Source organism: Notechis scutatus, chromosome 2 (assembly GCF_049901735.1).
Source record: "Notechis scutatus isolate UNSWTSFEM ecotype Mainland chromosome 2, rNotScu1.2, whole genome shotgun sequence".
Taxonomy (NCBI): Eukaryota; Metazoa; Chordata; class Lepidosauria; order Squamata; family Elapidae; genus Notechis; species Notechis scutatus.
In genome coordinates this window covers 203,921,666-203,949,165 of record NC_142010.1, presented here as the reverse complement: position 1 = coordinate 203,949,165, position 27,500 = coordinate 203,921,666, and positions in this window count along the sequence as shown.

Here is a 27,500-nt window from a genome sequence, read left to right as displayed (position 1 = left end):
GGCTCTAAATATCCAACTAAACCCCACTTTGGTGGTGGTGTTTTTTTTACATGTATCCAAAATGTCAAGATGGTGTTCACAACCATGCAAGATCCATCCCTTTTTACACGTATCCAAAACTTCAAGATGGCGGACAAGACCATGTAATCAAAGAACCATCCCTTTTAGTCCCACCGTTTTTCCCCCCATTTCAAATATTTTTTTTTTAAAAAAATTATTTCTCCTCCTCCTTTCTCAACTTCTAGATGAGGACTTTGTCTCTAACCCCAGATGGGCTGCATGCTCCTGTGGTCCCCTGCTATCACCACTAGAACCACTGGATTAATTTAGTTCTGGCTCACCTGTAGCTCAAGAGGAACAGCAAATATTACATTTTGCAACTGGTAGTGCTCGAGTTCTGTGGAACTTGAGGGTGGATGCAATTTTCCCTCTGTTTGTCTCTTAGCTCCTTGGTGACTTCTTTTGGCAATGAACACAGTCAGGATTGAAAGCAAGGGACACCAGAAAAAGACAAACACTTAAATTAATAGCACTTGTTTGATTTTAATTAAAATAAATAAACTGAATAAACTCTTGGAGCAGTCTAAAGTAGATCACCTAAGGTAACTCATATTTTTTAAGATAATCAAAGTGCTATAAATCAGTCATATTTCTATAGAATGAAGAAATTCTACACATGTGCCCATGTGGGGAGAGGGAGGGAGAGAGGGAGAAGGAGAGAGAGAGAGAGAGAGAGAGAGAGAGAGAGAGAGATATACACCTCACCAGGTGTCCTCCAATTAACTGAATTTTAAAAGATGTATTTTATTTTCTGGAGTATTACGCTAATTTATAAATAATTTCTTTTTCACTGAAAAGGGTACCACTTTACAACAAAAATGCTGTGATTTAATATCTTATCAAAACCTGAAGTAAAACTCACCTGTTTCAGAAACAGACACTTCAACTACTAGGCAAATTATGCTTTTTTTTTTTTTTAAAGCAAGCTGCTTTAATATATACCTATTATTTTGTCCCAGCAGAGGGAGCCCCTATTATTTCATGCATGCTGATGACTCTTGGAGAATGGCAAGAGAAATTAAGAAAAATGGATATAATGTCTAAGAATTTTTAAAATATAACTTCCTCTTTCATTAAAAGCATCCAGGTATGTACTTATTCATTTAAAAAAAATATCCATAAAAATAAATAAATAAATGGCAGGACAAGCTTGGTAGATTTGGTTCCATGTGGCTTTAAATTAAAGATTTGTGAATGGAACTTTGCATTAAGATAATGAGATAAGTGGATATCCTTAATCAGAGACAGAAGGGATTTAAATCGAGGAACATTCTTTCTTCCCCCCAAAAAATCCTAGATGATTTTTCTGATATCACTTTGTGATATGATATGATATATTATATGACTGATATATGATATAAGATATTCTTGTGGGAAAAGTACCATCACAGAACTGATGTTAAACAATAGATAGTAAGATGGACAACAGCACAAGATAACAGTTTGTTGTTACTGGGGTTAAAAAAAGAGAGGAAAAAATCCCAAACTTTATTATTACCCTAATAAATAGAGATATACTTGACAACCTGTACAGGATCTTCTGTCATTCTAACCTGCTGCCCTGTGGTGGCACCTGAACATTTCTTGGTATAGCATCATTTAATAAGGCATATGCATATGATTGGTCAGTATGATAATATAAGATGGCATGCAAATGAAGGAAATGGCTCCTTGATAGCTATTCTTCATGGATTTCTATTGAGGGATGTAAAGCATAAGGATAATGTTTTCAACAGCTTCTCATCTTCCATTCCCAAAAGGTTTCAATGGGCCTTTCATTCAGAATGGAAGTGAGAGCATTCACCTTGTATATTAAACTCTACAGCAGGGATGCCCAAATCTGCAACTTGAAGATTTGTGGACTTCCAGAATGGTTGGGGAATTCTGGGAGTTGAAAACCACAGATCTTAAATTTGCCAACATTTCACACCCCTGCTTTTACAGTATCATAGATAGTGCATAAATACCTCATCACCTTTGTAAGACTTTAAAAAAAAAAACAATGAATATTCTGATTTCTCAGATGAATTGACCAATCATTTGTTCTTTTTGATATATTCAGAAAAGAGTATATTCTGCCTGACTTCATATTTCTGTTCATACAAGAATCAGGAAATTTTATGGAAAACTTCTCCTTCAACATTCTAATCCAAAACAGAGTTAAAAATGCTTCTGTCATAGTTGCATAGGACTGAGGTAAGCTATGTGTTTAATCAATTGAATTGGTTTATTAATACTCTGGGTGCTCTGATACTCTCTTCTTCTCTCATTACTGATATCTCCAAACCACATCATGTCATTTCTGGAAGAAGCAAGTCCTGGAACAAGTTTGTAATTTTTCATAATAACAGTTAACAAGTTTGCAGCTATGTAGACCACCATAGTATGTGAGTCTGTCCTGAATATCTGAAGCTTGCCTTTCTAGAATTGCATAATTCCTGGTCCGTCTTCCAACAATGGAACACCATTCTGAGGAAGCTATGCTGAATCTGTCAACATGGACCACGGCTAATTCTGCAGCATTTCCAACCGGAGCAGCTAAAAAGAATGATGGGTATGAAGGCCGTATCGTAGTTTCTTTCCTTTCTGCCTGCTTGTGAATGCTACATGTCAACACTTGCAAGATTTCAGTTTGCTAACCAAGACAAACAAAAGCCACCCAGCATGCATTTACCAGCAACATGAAGTTCACTCAGAAGTTCACCCTCAACAAGCCAGGCTGAGACCTAATTTCTAAAGTGTAGCTGATGTTTTGAAAGACAGGAGAGGGGCAGGGGAATAAGCCGGAGCCGTGAAGAGTGAATAACATTGGCTCAAATTACCATTTTTGACATTACTTGTCTGAAACCTGATTTGCTTTCAGTCCTCGGCAGAAAATACAAAGAATCTTACACTATGAAATATGAAGACACTTTCAGAAGGGCTGTAAATCCAGGCTTTTAATCATTAGGATTGTCGCAGTCTAAACTGGATAGGGGAGAGGCATGCATACTGGTCTATTTCAGTTCATTTGGCTGGTTGGGATCAGCACAGAACCATTTTAGACTATAGAGTTTGCTGCCATTGAACTTTTGAATTAAACAGAGTGGGTTACAGGTTAAAAAATGTCTTTCTCTGAGATAATTCCTCTTCCTTTATGCTCGTACTCAGTACAAAATAATAATTTTCTTCAGCTTTTTTAACACTGTTAATATTTGCTCTATTTTTAGGCATCTTAATCAAAACTGTTCAACTCTTCATTTATTTAAAGAACCATACTGTGCTCACATAATGTAGAAAAGGGTTAACAAGAATTGTAGAATAAATCTAATTCACAGTGGGCTAAACATAACATAGGCTTGTGTGAGTTTTTCCTAGAGGGAACATTAGGTTTCAATTCTTATTTGTTTTTTATTTTTCTTTTCATTTCTTTTCTTTTCCTTTTTTTAGTTTATTATTTTTTTTTTAAGTACATAGTTTATTTAAAAATAGATATATAGAATAAAATATACTATTTTTTATTATTTGGTTATAGCTGCATTATTTATATTAATACTAGTACTACAATTCAAAGTAATATTATCTGTATTATGAATAGTATTGATTTAAAAATTCAATGAACTATTTTTTTAGAAAAATGTTTCAACAAGCAGAAATGGAAATGGTACATTTCATTCTATCTTTAAGCAAGTCAAAATCTCTGTGCTGAGAAAGTCTCAATCTCTTCCTCTGAGCTGATTTGTATATAAAGCTAAACCATATAGCATTAAATGGAGGAAACGTACCAAACTTCAGAGTCATTCTTCTTTCTCTCTTCTTATTAACAAGGTACCAGGAATTTTCATTTTAATGTTAGATTAGGCACAACTTACTGTACCAATTAAACATTAAACTATTTTAACTTTTAATTATGGTTAAAAATTATTCCTGTATTCCCCCATTCTCTTAAAAATATTGCAGCTTCATCAAAGTTTCAAGGAACTCAACCAGTAATTTATCCTTAGGTGACCCAAAAAAGCTTTGCTAAATTCCTTTTTTAATGAATTGGCTGACTAAGAAAAGAAATGTGCTTAGCTTATGTTACGTCTTTCATTCAAGCAGTTCAGCACAAAGCAAATTCCAAGGCTCATTTTCCAAATAAGCAAACTGAAACACTGGGAGAAAAGTAACTCAGCAGAGCAAATCTTACAACGGCTACACTTCCTTACAGTTTATGATCAGACGGATCAGGCAAGCTGTGTTAAGACTCACTCCATTCTAACAGTTGCCAGCTACAGGCATATGCCATGGAGACATTTAATTAGCTATTAAATGCCAACTTCTCCTTGAACTCTGAGAGTTTTCATCCCGAGGCCTAAGGAGTGAAAAGCCTCATATCGTATTTCTCATCCCTGAACTTCCAATCAGTTGACTGAACAGCTGCTGGGTCAAAGGCTCCTTCTCTTATTAGTAAACCCAGCAAATGACTTGAGCTGGGCAAGTTATCCAGCAGCCTGGAAAATCCAGTTAACAAGCAAGCAATAGTAGTAAGAGAATCTGATCAAGACTTTCAGGCCTAATTTTAAAAGATCTGGACCTGGCCGTTACTTTTCACACACCATGAAGTCTCCAACTAAAACTATGGTGGGCTAGCTTTTCTTTTTCTGGGGGAAAAATGACCAAGAGGGGATTTTTACTGAGGAACTGTTTAGGTAGAAGCAGAAAAAATCCTAAACCTACCTCAGGCTCTGTTGGATCACAGTTCAGTCAACAGGGTTCATGAGGATTAATATCTCACAGAATCTGGTAGCCAATTGAAGCATGGCTGGCTGAGGAATTCTGATAGTTGAAATCCACAAGTGTTAAGGTTGCCAAGTTTGGAAGCCCCTTCTCTAGGATCCAATAACCTGCAGGTTACATCCAAATTCAACCAGATTCAGACACAGCCAATGACTTTGTGAAGATGAGCAACAGAAGACTGGTACAAATGCCACTGGGCACACGTCAGGACCTTCAGAAATGGATCAGATTTGTGGAATTAAAACGATTATGCTGTATTTCAATCAAATAATTAATTCATCACTGTGTTTTGAAATCGCTGTGTTTCACACAGCTAACACTGAATTGGGCCACATTCATCCATCAAACAGCTCTTTACCTAATGCCCAATTTTCTGACAAATTAGGTACTCTTCATCAAATCTATTATTAAACAAATATGAATTAACTGCCTGACATTGCTTTCTGAAACTGTTCTGATCTACCCTTTTCCACAGTCTCTCTATAGTTTTATTCAATTGATTAACTCCAACCAGTTTTATCACTAAACTACTCATTTAATTTAGCAAGCCACTAAAGCCTCCATTAAAATGCACCATCTGTCCCTCTTCTTGGGCCTTTAATAATTACCCACGTCTACTGTGTGTTCTAATCTCTTCTTTAATGAGCGTCCCGAGCCCTTAATAATTTAAAAGGATGTCAAGACAAGTCTCAATTAAAGAGGCTTTCCCCCCCCTAGAAGCTAACGCAATGGCAAGAATTACACCAATCAAAAGCAACAACAGTGGTAATCTTTATTAGGAAAGAAAGAAAGAAACATTTGAGGATAGCGAATTCTAACAAGGCAGGTTTATCTCACATATTTCAGGGCAGATGTGCTCTCCAATGCTAAAAATCCCAAATTTCCATCAAGCTCTGAATTTAGAATATGTTCTGGTCAAATTTCTGGTGAAAGTTCTGGTCAAATTTCCCTAAGCACATTTGATTTCAGTAAAAAAATATTCACCAACCCTCAAGATTTCCATCTGAAATACTAACAAGTAAAACTAGGAATAGAATTTTGATATTAATGAAAAAATATGACAGTATGAATATAAGAAAGACCACATGAAGCAAACATGTAGACACTCATCATAACTTTGGGAAAAATTATAATATTCCCCACTTTTTGATATTTCACTGGCAATGCAATGAGTTGAATGTAGGATCTTTCTATAAAGTATGTTCCCCACTTCTCAAGTCATCAAGTTTTAATGCGCAGGATTATCAAGGGATTTTTCTCTGCATTGAAATATATTGTTATAGAGGAGTAATTAAAGCCACACAGAGCAAAAAGAGGGAATGCACAAGGAATTTTTTTTTATTAGTGCTATTCATAATGTCTGCTCTAGTTTGTCCTTATTTTTTAAAAATCCATTTATTGCAGGGAAGAAGGATAAAAAATGATGCATTCAGTAATGAATCAACTCTTAAAGTCGAAAGATGTGAATCTTTCGTAAAGCCATTGTCAACAGTTCTCCCTAGTGCATAAATAATTCTATTTGTTGGATGCAAAAAAATCTAGTGATGGCAAAACAATGTGCGGTAGATATAGATTTACAGTAGGTAAGCATCTGCACCAGAGACCATGATTGTCTTTTCTCATTTTTCATCTGCTCATGTTTAAGAATTTCTTTTAGCCATCCAAAAAGAGTTTCCCCCTTTAATGCAAGCTGATTGTTCTAGGATTTCAGCTCACGTTTTCATCTACAGGAAAACCTAAGATTTTTAGTTCCATTTCTCCATGTTTTTTAATTAATCGAATAAAAATAATTCAGTCTGATTTGAAGAAGGGAAAGAAGAGAGGGAGCTACCCCTTGAGATAATTCTAAACTCAACAAAAAAGGTTAGGTAGAAATAGAAAGGGGGGGTCTAAAACAAACTAAATGGCATTGATAATTGTGTTATATGTCTCATTATGAAGGAAGCTTAGTTGAGTGAGTAGACAATGTAGATTAGCTCTTGCTTTATTAAAAATTGAATAGGCATTGAAGTCTTTGTTTCTTGGTCTTTGGTGAATTTTAATGCCTTTTCTGTACTATTTTAGCTTCCACCAAAAAGAATTCATTTGCCATGTGATCTGATTGCTTTCTCTTTCTTTTTTATTACTGTGATCCCATTGTGGTTTTAAATCAGCATCACACTGGGCAGCTGCTAGGTTTAAAGCAATTTATAAATGCTTTAAGTGAATCCATCAATGGTAAGGTGACCATAGCAGTTTTATCAGATTCATACCAAGAGCTTTCTCCCATTTGTCCTTAACCATGGCACAAATATGCCCTGTCAACATCTTTCCCCCCTCCCACTGTGTTTTTATGACATTTCCTTCCATTCATCCCAAAAGTGAGATAGCTTTAAGTCATACATATTAAAGGATATTTTCCCCATTATTCTGACTCCATGCAAAGGCAATCTCAAGGTATATAAATTCTGTTAGGTTTTGTTACATATTACTTTGGAGGGAAGTCAGGATAAAGCAGTGACTTGAAACAACAGCAAATTTCACGCTGGTGCAGTTTTCTGCTGACTCATTGATGGGTGGAGAACACTTAATCTCAGCAAGAGGGAAAGGACCAGAAAGTTTTCTTTTGTCCATATTTGCTAACTTTCTCTTCCCATGAATGCCTGTAGTTTATATTTAGTGAGATTGAAAAGTAAATGATTGGATTGGTTTATAATCCTGAAAGACAAACAAAAGAGTAACCTAAGAGTCAAAAGCTGTCCACACCAACTGATGTGAACTTTTGCAGTACCTTTGCTAGGATCCCTTTGGTCAACTAACTTTTTGGTTATCTGAAAAACCATCTTCTCCTAATGGGATTGGCCTATCCCACCGTGGTAGCAGAAGAGGCATGCTGCAGACCCCATTGGTCAAAGAATTTTGGCTGGTAGGGTCTAGAGGAGCCTTTTCTTCTATGGGTCCTGCCCTTTGGAACATTATACTCCCTCTCCCCCCAAGGTGAGATCCATTTCCACCTTGTTGACTTTCTGTAAGGGCCTGAAGACCTGGCTTTGCTAGTTGGCCAGGGACTTCAACAAGGATGCAACATTTTATTGTATTAGGGGAAAAAACCCACTTGTCCACATGTTCTTCATGCTCCCTTCTCCCATTTTTAACTGTACTTATGATTTGTCACACAGTCAGCCAGATGTTGAGACTGGAATTGGCATTTTTTGTCCAAGGATCTAGGTTAGTTAGATGTGGATGCTTAATGGTGTTACAGATGTCATTCCAGGATGTAAGCTGTTGCAAGTACAGTTGCCTTTTGCAATTGACTGATGGTGAATTTGTCAATGAAAATGGTGTTCAAGTGGTGCTTTAATTGTTTTGGGATTGCACCCAAGGCACCTATCGCTACTACCTTTGCTTTCTTTTTACTATACTCATCCTATTTCTATTCGTAGGTCTTTGTATTTTGTTGTCTTCTCAAACTCTTTTTTTCCCCTCCTGCTGTGCTTATTATTATCATTGTTATTTATTGTTTTATCATTTTGATATTTAACTGGCTTAATATTTGTAAGCCACCCACAGTAACCTCTAGACAAGATGAGCGGCACATCAATCTAATAAATAAATACACTTTCAATTGGCCCCTTGGACCTTTCATAGCAAGAGGTTGCTTCAAGCTGTTGTCATCAGTATGACCCATTGAGAGTCAGCAAATGATGAGAACCTTGGATGGCCTGATTCAATCTCACTTATTTTGTATAGGATGTTTTGCTCAGCAAAGAGGACTGGGGCAGGAGAGAGACACAAGAGAGCGGTAATTGGCATCTGACCTTCAACTCAGCATAACTGTGCTCTGCACAGCCTCTGGATGAAGTGTGGACAGCTGTTCTGATGGGCTCCTAAGTGTAGCGGAATGGGGGTTGGCTTCTTTCTTTCCAGCGCTGTGATGTTTGCCAAACACATGCATGCCTGCTCAAACACACCTAGGGAAAAAGAGAGTGTGAGAAAGGGCACCAAACTTCATCTGAGAAGTACAGCGTGGACCTCCCATTTCTTGACCAGAATTTGCTTTAGTTGTAGATGAACGTTCCTCAGTATGAACATATGATTGGGCCTTTGCTTGTCTGTCACACACTAGAACTTGTTTTATGTGCCACTGAGGTACAAATGATCAAATTAAAGAATCCTCTCTCTCTCTCTCTCTCCCCCTCCCTCCCTCCCTCTCTCTCTCTCTCCTTCCCTTTGCTAAGGAACCAGTGCAAACTAATCGTGATAATTCAGCCCTGAATCAAGACTGAACATGATATCTGAATTTATCCCGGTTGACCCTGGAGCTACGTGTTTTGACTTAGATCCATTGGATGGAGCTGTTTCCACTTAGCCTAACCTTGAATATACCAGTGTTACATGAAAGCTTTCAGATATTCTTGACTGCCTGTTTATTCAGAGAAACCTGCTCCCTTTTCATATAAAGGAGTTTCTGCCATTCTTTAATTAAGATTTATGAGCTCCTTTGCACTTTTATTTTGACTGGTTGCTTTTTAAGATTTTGAAATTGAACCACCTTACCTCTTTTCTTCCCTTATGGAATGATAAACATGATTTGGAAATTTGTAGGAGGAAACAAGGTCAGGTAGGATTTGTAGTGATAAAAGTATAGAAAGAATATGGTTAAGTGTGCTGTTCCATCCATTATCACTCTATTGAACATGGCATCCGTCAAAGCTGCTTTTCTCAGTAGATATTTTTATACTGAAGCATCTTTGTATATGTGTGTATGCATGCACAACACTCAAGTCATCACTCCTAGTGTCTGCCTGGACTAGTCCCTGCAGTTTTCTTGGCAAGATGTTTGCCATTGCCTGCTTCTTAGGGCTGAAAGGGAATGACTGGCCTCAAATCACTTAGCTGGCTTTGTAACTCACAGTCTCCTGGTTTCCAATCTGGTACCTTAACCATTACACCAAACTGGTTCTCAAGCATTTGTTCAGCTCTTGGAAAATTAGATATTTTATTAGACAAACAGCCCTACTTCCAACATTTTTTAAGGAGGTGGGTTGATACAAATCCACCGGACACTACACTTTCTAGCTTAAAAGGCCTTTTCTCAACCCAAAATTGTAGAAACTTTCTTAGAGTTGCGAGTTGCATCCTCCTTGCTAGAGATGGAAAATTGGGAATCATCTTGATCAGTGGTCACCAACAGGTGGGCTGGGGATCACTGGGGATCTGCAAGAAAATTTTGGTGGTCCGCAGAGAAATGTCCCCCCCAAAGCAGTTCCCCCAAAGCAATTAACCCAGGCTGTGTGGGAACACAAGGTTGCACTGCCCACATGGCCTGCCCACCCACTGGCCCCCACCCTTCAGCTGAGCGCAAACCTTACCTTGAGTAGAGCCATGCGAACTGGAATTGGAAGGTAAGACCAATGGCAGGGGAGGGAAATCCTCCCTGGGGTGACTTGCTGATGTTGGTGGGAAGTCGATCCCATATTCCAGAGCTGCAATAGTTACAAGACTGGCTCTTTGGTGATCCTGGACCAGCTCCTCCAGTCCATGGCAAGCCGATGCACCCGGGTGGAAGAGCAGCTGCTCTGGGATGACCAAAGAGCCAGTCCTGTGACTACTGCAGCTCTGGAATATGGGACCGACTTTCCCACCAATGTCAGCAAGCCACTGTCAGTCAAAATTCATATTAGTGGTCCACGGGATTTAAAATTATGAGTTTGGTGGTCCCCGAGGTCCAAAAGGTTGGTGACCCCTGATCTAGATGTCCAAACCTTCACTATGTCCAAAATATTGGGATAAAAGTAATTTAGATCAATCCATACTTCATCTCCCAAAAGCACAAAGCTTTTCACTTAATTCTAGAAACAGTAATATTGCAGTAACTTATGTGTGTCTAATTAACTTTGAGAGGAACCCATTAATTAGAATGTTAGAAGATTTTTTCACATTCTTATTTTGTGGTAGATTTAGCCATGCCAAGAGTGGCACAGATTTGGGATGGGATGATACTTTTGCATTAACTGAGAATGGCAGGTAACAGCTGAACATACCTCCCAGCATTGGCTAGCTCCCAACTGAGCGAATGAGTCGATCCCAGGAGTGATTCTCAGATTCCATTCATTTGGCTGCCTGACACTGGCCCAAGACCTACAGTAATGCTTCTAGCACAGGGACTGCCCAGCTGGTGTTATGTCCAACAAGAAGTGTAAATATGCATCTGCTTTGAATAACTGAGGTCCAATTACAAGTTCTTGATTTCATGGATCATGCTAGGGCAGCAACCCCCAAACCAGTGGCTAAAACAAGGTCCCCCTCAACTCAGCACATACTTTGAAAAGAAAATTAAGACATGAAGGCAATCTTCAAATGTCAAGTTTTAAAATGATAATTATAAACAACAATGGGAACTTGTTTTAATTATCAAAACTACCATGACAGTATGCTTTTAAATTATATACAATGGAAACGAAAATGAGTGACATAATCACACTCCATTTGACACACAGCCATCTTCTTCAACAATCTTCACCCTGCCCCTATGTCAAGGCTTTGCAGTGGGGGAAGGTTTCTTTCAGGAGGTGAATATGCATCTCATTTATCCCCTGATGATCCAGAAGAAGTCAGCCCTGAGAATGGCATTTTATGAAGCCACTTACAAAAACTGCACGTTCAAACATCTTCCAATTCAAGTGTAATCTGTGTTATTATATTTAAGAAACAAGCCAACCAACTTAAGGTCATAGGAATAGAATATTTACAGTAAAACTTCCTGGCACCTTAAATGCATGTTTTTCAGAGCCAAGAGAAAAGAGTATCTCAATGAATGTGTAAAATTGTTCTGAGGCATTAGGATTTGTTGCACAGTTAGCCAGATGTTTAGATTGGATTTAGCATTTTTATCCCCCATCAAGTACCAGGATAGGCAGATGTTCTTGTTTGATGGTGTTAAAGGAATTGTCACAAGATGTAAACTATTCCGAGTGAAGCTGCCTTTTGCAATTGATTGAAGGTGGTTTTGTCAACACCAATAGTGTGGTGCTCCAGATGTTTAGGGATGGCACCTATTGCTATGGGAAGAAGGAGACATTCTTCCTGCCCTTGAGAAGTAATCAGTAGAATAGCCTATGTAGCAAGGTGCATAAAAAGTAATCAAAATGGTCAAGATGGAAGATACGATATCACAATATAAACACAAAAAAAGCTGGGGTTTTGTAACAGCATGTGGGAATGACCTTGGGAGACTGGGCAAAGAGACGTTGCCAAAAGAATGATCAGATAAGAGACAACATAGTCCACATTTTGTAGTGGGTGAGGCAAGAGGCTCAGAAGATACCCTCCCTATGTTATCAGGCTGTAAAGGAGATTGGGAGTGAGAAGATATATTGTAAACCAGGGGTATCAAACTCGTGGCCCGAGGCCTGGATGCATCATTCACTGGCCATGCCCATGCTCAGTTTAGCGAAGGGGGGGGGGAGTCATGATATGTCATGTGACAACATCATGCCGATGCAAGTTTGACACCCCTGCTGTAAATTTTCAGACTTGCAAGATTCTGTTTATGAAGTGTTACAATAAAGTAAAATTAGCTCATCTGGTCAGCTTTCCTATCTGGTTTATCCTGCAAGGACAATGGGCTTGCTTTGCAAAGCACAATCACTGACTTGCTGGCTTTGATCTCACACCCTATGGATTATGCTGGCCCATAATTTCTTTGGAGTGAGCTGATCATATGGATCAGTTGTTGGATTATTTTGTGGACTCTTGATAGATATTATTATTATTTTACACTCTGGCTGCTTGTTTAGCCAGCTCTCTCTGTCACCTTTTTTTAGCATGCTCCTAACTGTTCTTGATTAACAATAGTAACAAATCAGATTCGGTTTCCTGCTTTACAGTTTGGGAATTTAGGTCCATATATTTAGGTCCATATATCTCCAACCTATGTTTTCTTATTGTAAATCCAATCCTTAATAAGTGAGTCAGCCCTCCCAGGTAAACTAGGTTGGAAATAGGACTAGATGAATGAATTCTATTTTATTGACTCCCACTCAAACCAACATTTTTTTAAAAAATGAAAAATATAATAAAGATAATTTAGAGGAATAAGAAAAAATAAAATGAATGGAAACAAAATGAATGACTTTGTTTAAATAAAAACAAGTGGAGGTGTTTTTTTTCCTGCCAAGCCCTAAAATGTAAAAAAGAATCATATCAAATCTATTTAGCAAATTTATCCCACTTAATGGTCAGGAAAAAGTTCTTCTGAAAAATTGTTGGTGAAACTGAAATTGGAAACTTTTTTTCAGGAATTTTGCCAATCAAAGACCAACCACTGGGATCCTTCATTTGAAAGCTGGTCCTGCCCACACTCCTCTAAAAAATTAGTGGTCTGTTAAGAAATTAATATTATTTTAATGACTAGTTTGAGAGAAAAGAACCTACTTTCAAGAACAGTATTTTAGAAAAAAATCTTCTGGGTAGGCTACAGACTTCTGGCACTTATCCCATTTACAGGGTGGCCAAAGACTACTGTCCTCTCTATCTTTATAATGTCATCTTTATGACAGGTTGCAGCCTTCCTGTCTTTCAGTGCTACAATTAAATTTCAGTGAAAGCAATCAGGGTGTGTTTTTAGGAGTGCATGTGGACAGATAGAGATGCTGTAAAATGACAGAGAAATATGCCCCAGGGAGGAAAAGAAAAGAAGAAAATATCTCTCTCAACCATTTTTTTTACCACATCTTGCAACCATCTTGGGACCATGCTCAACTCTACCCTCTACTCTCCCTCTTTAACAATTCAACCATCCTGCAACAAAGCTCAACTCCACAACCTTGTAACAAAAAAAAAAAAAAAAAAAAAAAAAAAAAAAAAAAAAATAAAAAAATAGAAAAAAAAAATTTAAAATTGGAAATATATTTTTATTTATTTTTAATTTTTTATTTTTTTTTTTAATTTTTTAAAAATATTTTATTTTTTTTTTTTTTATTTTTTTTTTTTTTTTTTGGGGGTGGGGGGGTGTGTGTATATGGTAATAAATTTTTTTTTTTTTTTTTTTTTTTTTTTTTTTTTTTTTTTTTTTTTTTTTTTTTTTTTTTTTTTTTTTTTTATAATTTTTTTTATATTTTTTTTTTTTTTTTTTAAAAAAATTGAAAAAAAAAAAAAAAAAAAAAAAATAAAATAAGTCAGCAATCTTTTAACAAAGCTTAGGTCTGCCATGATCTTGTCATAACTTAACCATCTTGTAACAAAGCTCAACTCTGCCACAAAAATAGACTTAAAGCATTTAAAAAAGAGAAACAGAAAAGCAGCATATATTTTTGTCCCCCAGGGAAAACATGAACAGAATATTGGAAGATTTGGTCGTGGTTTTCCTAGGTGTTTCAAAGCAAAAAAGACTGGAATGAAGTGACACCTTAGTTGAAGTTCATTAACTGGACATTTATTCAGTAGGTAAGATCTGTAGTTGATTTCAAAAGAGAAAGAATGCAAAACAATTTTCTGAGGCCTTGTTATGTCATGGCAGGTTGGTCTCAAACAACAACTACAGATGCCATTTCTTCACTGAACTGTGGATGATGATTAAAGAAAAACATTTATTTATTTAAACAGATTTATTAGATTTATTACCTGCCATAGTTTCAAATCTTTCAGCAGTTTATAGTAGTATTAGATTACAACTCCCCCTTCCCTAGTAAAATTATAAAACTTAAAAGGCCTTTGAACAGCCATCTTATCCTAGATAACATCATTGATACTTCAGAATAGCTCTGTTTTTATTAGTTTATGGAAGGGGCAATCAGAGCTTGAGTAGCAAGCTATCACAAACTATAGATTCTACCACAGAAAAACAGCATATTGTACATCTTAAATAAATGGGAGACTACTAACAGTTTTTCCTGGGATAAACAAGTTGGTCTGGTCAATATTTGTTGGAACTGGTAACCCTGAAGATGTTTTCATGCTAAGGGACCTTGAATTGCACGTGGATGCTAACTGGCAGCCAATGGCAGTCCTGGAGCAAAATACAATATGTCCAAGGTCAATAAGTGACCTATTCTGGGTAATTGCATTCCAGGATAACCAAAATTTTCAAGTAGTCTTTAAGGACAGTCCCATGTAGAATGCATTGCAGTAGTTCAGTGGCATATTCCTGAAAGCATGAATGACTTGTTAGGTGCCCCACTCTGAGATTCATTCATTCATTTGCAGGATTGCCCACTCCAGGGAGCCAACTTTGATTGGTGTAAAATTATCCAATATATAATTGGGATTAACAATGCAAATCAAATTTACAAACAAGTATAGAATAGAAGAATAAAAAATTGGAAATCATACTTTAGAGATTAAAACCAAGTCCTTCCTCCATGCCTGCGTCTACATGAAATGTCCACATTTTCACTAATGTCCTGAAACTCACAAAGTTTATCTGCAGAAGCACAGACTTAATTCTTTTGGGGATTTTTGGTTCGTTTTTAGTTGTCTTGTCATATTTTGCGTCTTGCCCTCATTCCGGATTTTTGGTTTATTACATTTCATAATAAATATAGTGAAATGTATTCATTACTTTTGTTGAAAATAATCTTCACAGTGGTAATAATAGACACAGTGGTACTTTTTTCAGCATACATGGGCTTTAAAATGTCATGGTGTTAACAAATAATAAAAGATGCATTTATATGTTTCTATGTGAGAAAATGAAAAATGCATTGAATGTTAATTATTTCATCCCACAAAACAGAACTTTATACTTTTCTGCTGCCTTGATACACCTGAAAAGAGCCTTTTGAGTTTTGAATTTGTAGGGTCTCCATATCCCAACTCATGTTCTACTTTATAAAAATTCAAATTTACGTGAGTCCTCCTTCCAAACCTTTTTTTTTAACACTACTCTCTTTGCTCACTGTGGTGAAATACCAAACAAAGCAATCAAACTGGCAGATTAATCAAATTTGCTTATTGCATTTCATTTACATTTGTAAAAAAGCAATTTCTGCTCTCATTATTTATTGATGTCAAAGGGGGCAATTTAAAATTCTGCTCTTTTTTCCCCCTGATTGTCAGAAAGATGTCCTCCCCCACTTTAACAAGCCCCCTTTTTTAAAAAAAAATACAAATGATTTCAAGTGCCAAAGAACTGTAATATGTAAGCGTAAAAAAAAAAATCACTTAAGTATAACACTTTAAATAGCTTATTGTTTTGCTTCAACAAAAGGGGTAAGGAAGGACATCTTTTCAGCTCCTCAGACCTGTGTTTTCTTTTTATTAGTACAAGTAAATGCTTACATTTTACCTGAATGGGGATTTAGATTTTGTTCTTTGATATTTTTTTTCCTGTGAAGAGTACAAATGATTTCTTCTAAACAATACCCTGAAGGTATCATCAGCAATTGTGTTTTCATAATGGAGAAAACGAGAAGGAAGAAACCGCTCTTCCAGTCCTGTTGATCTGGATCTGAACTTCCTCAAGGAACAATTCCTGAAGGCCCACATTTAATCAAACAGTTCTACAAATGATCCCCTAAGACAAAGCCTGCTCCATTAGAAGTCCGTACTTTAAAAGAAAGTACAAACTTGAACATATATGAATGTGAAGCTGTTCTACATTTTAACATTATGTTCTTTTTGTTGTTTCTCATTCTCTAATCTAGGATACTCAACTGGTGGCCTCAAAGCCATATACTGTACAGCTAGTCCTCAACTTATGATCACAAAATGTTTGTTTCTAAGGAAAATAGTTATTAAATGACTTTTGGCTCATTTTATGATCATTCTTGCCTTGGTTGTTATCTGAATCACTGCAGTTGTTAAATTAGTAGTGTTAGGGATATACACCCTAGCAGAACCTGCACGGCAGTCAGGCAGTCAGGCAAATATGTGAGATAAACGTTATTGTAGCTTACACTCAGTAAAACAGATACAATGTGCTAGTTAAATAGTTTATTCCAGTAAGATTTATAGCATAGTCAAACAGTCCATATATCATACACTAGTTCAGTCCGTCTGGGGATTAAGCAGTTGCAAAGTCCAGTGTTGAAAAAGAGGTCAGTAAACTTACAATATCAGTCCAGTAATATATCTCTTCGCAGTTAGAGATATGAAGAAGTAAAACCTCTTTTCTTCCTTCAGCAACAGCAGAGAACACGCAGTTAACAATCCATCATCGTCAGCAAGCAATCCAGTAAGCCAGCAATCAATCAAGTTCTCTTGGTCCCTCTTATGGCGATTTACAGCCGCACCCAAAATTACATGCTTTACAGTTAAAGTGACACACACTTAAACTCACTATCATAGTTTATATATATTATTTTACCCAAACTACGTTAGGTAACCTATGTTATTCCTAACAAGTAACATGGTTAGTAACATGAATCTGGCTTCCCCATTGACTTTGCTTGATAGAAGGTGGCAAAAAGTGATCACGTAACCCTAGGATAGTGCCATCGTGATAAATATATGCCAGTTGTCAAGTATCTGAACGTTGATCATGTGACCATGGGGATGTTCTTGCAGTCACGAGAAAAATGGTCATTAGTCACTTTTTTCAGTGCCATAGTAAGCTGAGATACCACTCAAAATCTTGGGTGATATCTTTAGGACCTTGGACAAAAGCATAATCTATTTGTACTTCTTTTTTAAAAAAAGTTAAAGTTTATTATACTATAAAATATAAATAAAATCAAAGATTATGAGGGAACAAGAAATCGGTAAAAGTAGTGGAAGAGGTGAAAGGTAAAAGAAAAAGAAAAGCAGTGACTTATGACCTTTTTCTATCTACTAGAACAAAAAATGCAGTAACCACTTCAAGTTTTTGCTTTACTTATTTTAGTCAGTACAAGCCATTTCTATAACAACCTATTTGCAATCTTCATGTGACTGAAGAAGTAATCATATTTGGGGGATGGGGGAAATCACGGGAGTTAATGTAATGAAATGAAATTGAGGTTTTGCTCTGGATCTACCCTCCCAAAGGCCAAATTAAATGATCATGGTTAAAAAAAATTGTACAACTTCCCTTAGCTTTCCATGCTACAGATGTCTGTCTCTCTTATGCTATTATGCTATTGAGCGCATCATTCTAACATTTAAGGGTTCAATTTAGTATCTAGATGGAAAAGACCCTTCCTCCTGCCACTCCAAACTACATCCTTCCACACATTTACTCATCAGAGTTTTGTGCAACTCAGGATGAATTCTGCACCCTCCTGATCACGTGCCTTTTTTTTAAACAGCGGACCCACGTACCGTATTTGCCGGCGTATAAGACGACTTTTTTGCCCTGAAAAACATGCCTCCAAGTGGGGGTCGTCTTATACGCCGGGAGGACTCCGACTCCCACTTCGAGCTTGAGTTGCAGCCGGGAGGAGGCTGGGGGGAGCGGGGTGTGTGTGTGTGTGTGTGAGTGCGCGGCTGTAGGTTAAGGATGGGGAGTCCCCGGTGGGTTATCAGGTTTACGGTGCTTCCAACATGTGCGAACGGTGGGAGAGCGGAGAAGAGAGCGAGCGAGCGCCCGCTGTGTGAAATCCTGCCGTCAAAGCAACACTGGGAGAGGCAGGGTATAAATTTACCAGGTTAATGTAGCAATGGTGATTAATGCCCAGAACATTGTTTGCGGGTATTGGGGTGTGTGTGTGTGTGTGGTGGTGAGGAGAGGTTGTCCTTTGAATGCGGAAAAGTAGGTGTGACCTTGTGTAGGAAAATAAAGAGATCCTTTTAGCGTGTTTGGCTTCTTTGCCTCCTCGTTCGTTTTGACGTGGAGATAATGGCCTTCGGGCGGGAGGGGAAGAAAACGGTAGCTGGATCATTTCAAATTTCACTTACTCTCCTGCCTCACTTCAATATGTCTGAGCGACTCCAGATACTGGAAGACTTTTTGAATGAAAGTGTTACCTCCATATTTTTTTTTAAAGAGGGCCACTTGGGGAAAAAAAAAGATTCTAAGGAATTCCTTGTTTCTTGATTAAAGAGAAGGCATTGAATATACTGTTCCTTGGCAGCCTTTTCAGTGTCCGGGTTTTTGGTTGTGTGTGTGTGTGAGAGAGAGAGAGAGAGAGAGAGAGATCAGCTGTATTGAGAAGAGAACGTTTCCTGTGTTCTCATTTTATTTACAACATATTTTACGCTTAATGGTAAGCAATGAAAAATATTTTTAAAACTCATTTCTAAACTCCATAGCTATTTGCATATTCTTGGTTCAAAATTGGATTAGCTCATTTCAAAATTGTCCAAAGCAGAAAAGTGCGTCAAAAAAAAAAAAGTGCAAAAGTGGAAGGTGTGTGGAAGAGGGGGTAGTCTTATACGGCGAGTATATAACAAACTCTATATTTTGAGTGGAAATGTTGGGGGGTCGTCTTATATGCCCAGTCGTCTTATACGCCGGCAAATACGGTACTTCTAGCTTTCATAGGATATAAATACTGTTTTAAAACTACAGGACGGTTTAGGTCCGTAGGGACCGACCAGGGGCGAAGATATCAGCTGCGATCTCGGAGCCCTGAGATTGCAGCTGTATCGCAGTGACTAAGCTCCGCCTTTCCCAATTAGTGAACAAAACCTGTCTCATACCTACTGCTAGTTTCTAATTACTCTATTAGATCCTGGGAGGGAAACCCTGGTTACTCTAGTAAAATCCTGGGAGGGGAACCCTGGCTTTATATTTTTACACTTCTCTCTTTCAATATCTCAAGAGAATAAAGATAAGATAAGATGGCCGCGCCCAACTAGGAAGGTGAGGCTCTCTCTCCTGGAGCACTATCACCCTATAAAGCCACCGCCTGCACCAGAAATCACCTTCAAAGCTGCCACCTGCGCCAGAAACCGTGAGTAAACTGGAGCCCACCCCAAAAAATAAAAATAAAAATAAAAAATGCTGGATTCCGAAGCCCTGGAGCCCTAATCACGCCAGCGGAGCTCCTGCTAGCAGGAGCGCTGAATTCCAAAACGTAACAACACTGAATTCGGAGCCCTCCCCAGAGAAGCAGAGCTCCTTCCCTCGATCCCTATTAACCACACCGTGGAACTCAAGCGAGTTGGAGCCAGTGGAGCACAAACAACGCACCGTCATTTAAATCCCACACACAGCTAATCGGAGAATCTTCCACGCCAGACAACATGTCTCATTTCAAATCTCCCAGACAAGTTTCCCGGAGCCAGTGGATAGCTGGCAGGGACAAACAACGAGGGAGGAGAGAGAGACCAAGACTTGAGGAGAAGTGGAGAGAGATAAGAGCCTGGACGAGCTGTAATTTATGAGTGTGTGATTCGGACACTTACAGAGAGACTGATTCTGAGCCATTCAATGAGCTGTGACTGGTGGACAGTGTGATTTTAAGCTGCAGAGAAAGAGACGGAACTGACAAAGGGTGTGATTCTGAACGGCTGTGAATTATGGAGAACTGAGGTCCATTTAACGATCTGGAGTTACTACCAGATTAAGTTGGAAGTAAATGACAAATCGGATAAGTTAACCCAAGCCACGTGACTGTATTTTTCTTCTACTACTCAACTTGAACAGCTTACGAAAGTTTTACACTATTTCAAAAACCCTTTGAGCATCGTATTACAGTCTTTTGTTTACAGAGTAATAGCAATCTACTATTACAAAGAGCAATAATTTCCTCTCAGTCAACAACAGCATTAACCCTTTCCTTGCAGACTCTTAATACTACCTCATTACTTTAATCAAACACTGATTAACTCATTACCTCAAAACTTACAACTTTTCTACATCATCACCTATATCAACGGTTAGATAATCAATTTCTATAAAATATTTTATTAATGGTTCAATTGATTTATCGTCCTAATTGATTAGTGTGACTAGAGTGTTTAGTGCAAATAGTGTGATTACTGACTAGTTGAAAAGATCAAGATTCATGTAATTTAATTGAATAGTAAAATCAATGATTTAGTGAATTTAAATGAACAGTGTGATTAATGATTAGTGTAATTAATTGATTAGTGTTTAGAATATTTAATTGATTAGGCTGATTGTTGCCCAGAAATATTATCTGACTAGAGAGATTACTGCAATTGAGTGGTTGGTGTGATATTAGCTATATAGATTACCTAAAACTGTTTCTTTAATTAATTCAATCAACATACTATCTTACCATGCCAAAAAAAAATCCAATGCCAAACCACAACCTAAAGAGAACATAATCCCCACCAATGATCCACAAGACTCCTGCACATGCCTTAAATGCTACAAAAATCTAAAGGATAATGAAAACTCCATCAAATGTTCTCTGTGTAAGAAATACACTCATCATGACTGCTTGGGATTAACCAAGCAATTTATTCAATACCTGGAATCATCCAATGAGTTTCCATATTACTGCAAATCATGCAAACCCAAACTGGATCTGTTGGAAAGAATTGATACCATTGAAACCATAGTAGCATCCCTGGACGCCGTAAAAGAAAGAATATCCAACCTTGAAAAAAAAGAAACAACGCAAAAACCTGAACTTCCAATAGCTACAAACCACATCTCTACCCAACAACCACAACCCAATCCAAAACCCAATCCACAAATAAACACAACCCAGACAAATATTGATATCCCTATCCTCATCAGAGAAGCTGTTGAGCGTGAACGGAAATGTCCAAACGCCATCTTATTTGGTCTAGAGGTCACCAATAACAATGATGACATCACAACTGTCCGAAACATCATCAGGGATTATCAAGCATCAACCATCTCCGCTGATGAAATACTTGACATTTCACGCATTGGCTGAGAGCTCAATAACAGTGAGGGCTCTGTGGCCCCACGCCTATGCAGAGTCATTTGCAAAAATGAATCAAGCAAACGTAAATTCATTTATACTATAAACTCACTCGCCGAAACCAACACCAACCATAAGAACCTCCGTTGTCGCCCTGACCTAACCATACAGCAACGTGCCCGCTCCCGTGTACTCCGCATTGAACTCAAAAACCGTCTAGACAATGGAGAGAAGGACCTGTACATTGACTACCATGCTGACTGTATCAAAAGTAAGCCACGCAACCCAATACTCAGCTTTTACCCTCAACCACAACCCTACCTCAACCGATCCACCATCACCCAAGACTAGGCACGCACGCCCCAACTACCTCAATTCCAACTACTGCCGGCCTTAAATGCAAACTACTCAATGCAAGAAGCCTCGTGAATAAAATACCTGAACTTCTCATCCTACTAAATATGGCTAACTTGACATTATATTTGTCTGTGAAACATGGCTCAATGCATCTCTCCCGACTCCATTACCACAGTAAGAGACTATCATGTTTACCGATCAGATCATGAAAATCGTCGAGGAGGTGGTGTTGCTATCTTCAATAAAAAATCCTTACATCTAAAAAATATCCAAGTTACCCAGGAGCTTGCTCTTCCTGAGACCATCATCTGTGAACTATCCTTAAATATCACAATTCGATTCTTACTATGTTACAGAGCACCTGATTATGACATCGAACATGTAAACAAGCTAAATACATTACTAACATGGGCTGCATCCTGCCCATACCCTTTTATCTTTCTTGGTGATTTCAATCTACCTCATATTGACTGGACCCTAAATGATTGTACAACTGAAATCATACACACAACCTTCTACAATGCTATTACAAATCAACCTTCTACAATGCTATTACAACTAGTAACCAACAACACTAGACTAAACAACTGCCTCGATCTCATCTTCTGCAATAGTTTGAATTTAATTTATGGAATACAAACTAAAGAACCCTTTTCCAGTAGTGACCACAATATGATTGACTTTTGTCTCAACATACGTCCACACAAAAATCACCACAATGATGTAATCCCCAATTGTAACTTCAAAAAAGGCAACTATGATCTTATAGACAATGATCTCTCATCCCTTGATTGGCAATCTCTATTCACTGGATGCAATACTGTTGAAGACCATTACAACATATTTTTACTTGAAGTCAAAAGAGTCATCAAACTATATGTACCAACAACAACTCCCAAAACAAAACAAAAAAGCAGATTACCCATAACAATAAGGAAACTTCAATCCAAAAAGAGATCACTCTGGCGGAAAAACAAATCTGGTCACGTTGCCAATTTCAAAAACCGATACAAAAATTTATGCCACCAGATAAAGACCGAATGCACCAATTATCACATTAAACAAGAGGAAAACCTTCTACGCACCAATTCCACCGTGCTTTTTACAATCTTGTAAACAACAAACTAAAAGACTCAAGGTCCATCCCACCCCTGATAGGACCTGATGGTAAAGACTGCAACGACGACACCATTAAAGCCAACATCTTTAACACATTCTTCGGCTCAGTATTTGTAAACAGCAATGGATCATGCCCAGTATTTCCTAGCCGTACCACAGATAACAACAATGATCTAATACATATCGATTTCACAGAAGACAATGTTGAAAAAGCACTACGCAATCTAAAACCATCCCTATCTATTGGACCGGATGGAATATGTGCCTACTTCTTAAAAAAGCTATCCACTGCCATAGCCAAACCTCTAAGCATAATCTTTGAAAAATCTTTCAGGACCAGCTCCTTGCCTAACCTATGGTCACAAGCCACAGTCATCCCCATCTTCAAAAAGGGAGACCCAAGCCTAGTTGAAAATTACAGACCAATCTCCTTATGCTGCGTCACCTGTAAAGTCATGGAATCAATTATTAACCACTCCATCATCCTCCACTTAGAGACAAATAACCTACTCTCCAATAAACAATTTGGTTTCAGAAAAAAACTATCCTGTAATCTGCAACTCTTACACTGCAAAAACATATGGACGACACAACTCGACCAGGGCAAAGCAATAGACGCAATCTACATAGACTTCTGTAAAGCCTTTGATTTAGTGGTACACGACAAACTACTCCTAAAAATAAAATCCTATGGTATCTCTGGACAACTGAATAACTGGATAGAAGCAGTCCTGGCAAACAGACAACAAATGGTCAAAATTGGGAGCGTCCTATCAAATCCAGTACCTGTCAATAGTGGTGTCCCCAAGGCAGTGTTCTAGGACCAACTCTCTTCATACTCTACATAAATGACCTCTGTGATCATATTAAAAGCAATTGCGTTCTCTTCGCTGATGATGTAAAGCTGTTCAATACCACAGACAATACTGCTACCCTACAAAAAGATCTTGACTATGTATCAGAATGGTCAAACAAATGGCAACTTCAAATCTCAACAAATAAATGCTCTGTCTTACATATTGGCAAAAAATCAGAAAATAAAATACAAGCTGAATAGTCAAGATCTTGTTGATGACCCAAGCTCTGTAAAGGACCTTGGAATACTCACCTCTAATGATCTAAGTGCTAGAGCCCACTGCAACTACATAGCCAAAAAGGCATTAAGAGTTGTTAACCTAATCCTACGTAGCTTTTTCTCTGGTAATATCACACTACTAACCAGAGCATACAAAACATTTGCTAGACCAATACTCGAATACAGTTCATCAGTCTGGAACCCACATTACGTATCTGATATTAGCACAATTGAGAAAGTCCAGAAATATTTCACAAGAAGAGTTCTCCACTCCTCTACTCGTTGTAGAATACCTTATGCCACCAGACTTGAAATTCTAGAACTAGAAAACCTTGAATTACGCCGTCTTCGGTCTGACTTAAACGTGGTATATAAAATCATACATTGCAATGTCCTACCTGTCAATGAATACTTCAGCTTCAACCATAACAACACAAGAGCACACAATAGATACAAACTCAAAGTTAACCGCACCAAACTTGATTGCAGGAAATACGACTTCAGCAATAGAGTGGTCAATGTCTGGAATACTCTACCCGACTCTGTAGTCTCTTCCCCAAACCCCAAAAACTTTAACCTTAGACTGTCTACTATTGACCTCACCCCTTTCCTAAGAGGTCTGTAGGGGCGTGCATAAGCGCAGCAACGTGCCTACCGTCCCTGTCCTATTGTTTCTCTTATTCTTTTATTTTTCTTATATGTACCCATTTCATGTATTCACAACTATGTATACACTTATACTTATTATCTTGTAAACAATTGGCAAATCAAATAAATAAATAAATAAATAAAATAAAGCAAGGGCCAAACTCTATCAATTCCATCTCTACTTCTCTTCTGTAAGAATTGAACCTTGTGACTCTTCTCCCATGTCCTGCAACAGATTTTGGCAGCAAGTGATGTTGTTGTCAGTGTTTTTGAATCCGCAGTGATCTATTCTCCAAAGCACCTGAAGGCAGAACAAGAAACAATGGATGGAAACTAATCAGGATAAAATAAGGATAAATTTCCTGAAGAACAATTAATCAGTGACTTGCTTTTTTTTTAAATAAAAGTTTTATTTAAGTTTTCACAAAACATATAAATACAAATAAAATATCTTTTTTTGAGAACAGCGTGACCCCAGGTTATCACTTCTCCATACAGACATAAACTCAATTACATATTTATGTTATACATTCTAATCCATATCTTATAACTATTTTCGCATTTTTTTCAATAGCTTTTCCCTTTCTTTACTTCCTATAGCCTTATTTTAAATTATCTCATTCTTTTCTTAATTCAATTACATATCTTTTTCTAATTTTTAAAATCTTTCTAATTAATGTTTTTATACTTTCGTCTGTCCTGTTTACAATTTCATATTATCTTTTCTCATAAAACAAATTTTCCCCTGTAATTACTAGACTGGAGTGTAACACCTTTGTATCTTTTTTCAAATCTTGTTTAAAAATTTAAGTTACAACTTTACAGTTATAACATTCATTTTTTAACCTCTATTTTATAACACATACCTATTTTCAATCGAATTCTGCTTGGTACATTCCCTTAAAAATACATACTAAATTCTTAAAAGGAAAAAAGTATATATGTATATATATATATATATATATATATATATATATATATATATATATATATATATGTTTTCTTAAGTTTTCGCGGGTACTTACATGTATGGTGTTCGGCTTGGTTCGGGTATTTTCCCACGTCATTGTAGTTCTTTTAAAGTTGTAGCAACGTTTCAGCAGAATCTCATCTGCCATCATCAGGCTTCTGTATTGTGTCCGTCTGTGGGTCAGACTTTTACAGTGGTTTCAGATTTAAATTTGGGGCAGCCTATTGCTGTGCCAGAATGGTTTTTTCTTCATCCTGATTGGTTGGGAGTCTTGGTCTGTGTTTATTGGTCTCGGAGTTTGCTGTGTTCTGCTTGATGGGTGTTTCTGATATCTTCTGTCTGTTTTTTGGCTCTTTTTGTATCTTGATTGGCTGGCAGCATTGTGTTACTTTAATGGAGTAATTTAATTTAACATTTCATCAAAGCACAGCAGCCACTAAAAGTATCCTGAAAAGAACTGAAATGGCTTTACTACGGAACGAGCTCCACAGTAAGAGATTCCGATTAGATCAGTTAAACAAAGATTTGCTAGCACTACACCTGGAACTGAGCAGCAAAATCCACCCTCTACTTTGGGACAAGATAAAACAACTTACAACTTGGAGAGCTGATTCTGAAGGTATTTACAAACAGGAAAAATTATTGAAAAAATTAAAGAAATTAGAACATGACAAGAAAACCCCCAACAACTCACAACAACACCTGAAACAATTAGTGCACAACGTTTCCAACAGAGAACTCACCAAAACAGAAACAGATGTTCTAACCAAAGGATTCAATTATGCTATAGCACCCCAAAAAATCCCCACAGAATCCATCATATGTGCAGTAGAATCCAGCCTAACTAAATTAAATACAGATGAAGCTGATAAAATAAGACACCAAGTTACCAATATCCTATGCACAAGCAAGCCACCCAAAAGCAACTTACAGAAAAATGAAATTAAAGCACTACAAACCCTGAAAAGAGATAGCAGCATAATCATCCTCCCAGCAGACAAAGGAAATGCCACTGTAGTAATGGACAGAAAAGACTACGAAACAAAATTGACAGACCTACTCCAAGACTCCACATACAAACCCATAAACACAGACCCAACCACATATCTGGAAAAATTAACCAAGAAGAAAATTATAACCAGCCACATAAGCAAAGAGATCCAACACACGATTATACCCAGAGAGAAATCTTCCAGATGCCCCAAACTATATGGCTTCCCAAAAATACACAAAGAAGGCATACCTCTCAGACCCATAGTCAGCTCCAGAGGAGCACCACTACAAAACCTAGCCAAATACCTAGCAAAGCAGCTACAGCCCCATGCTGAAACAGCAGCTTCACATGTACAAAACTCATACCACTTCTTGGAAATGATCAAAGATCTACACGTGGAGCAAGAAGATCTGCTTGTAAGTTTTGACGTGGTTTCCCTATTCACTCAAGTCCCGATAAAAGAGACCCTTGAAATCATCAAAAATAAATACCAACCAGCCAAACACCTCATGGAACTAACAGAACACTGCTTAACCAACACATATTTCATATACAAAGGACAAAGATACAAACAAATAGAAGGAGCCCCATGGGATCACCACTGTCACCTGTCATTGCTAACCTGTTCATGGAAGAATTCGAATCCAGAGCCCTGGCCAATGCCATCCTCAAACCCAAACTATGGTTAAGATACATCGATGACACATTCGTGATTTGGCCCCATGGACAAGAAAACCTAAACAATTTCCTAACACACCTAAACAGCGCACACCCCAAAATCAAGTTCACCATGGAAACAGAAACAAACAAACAACT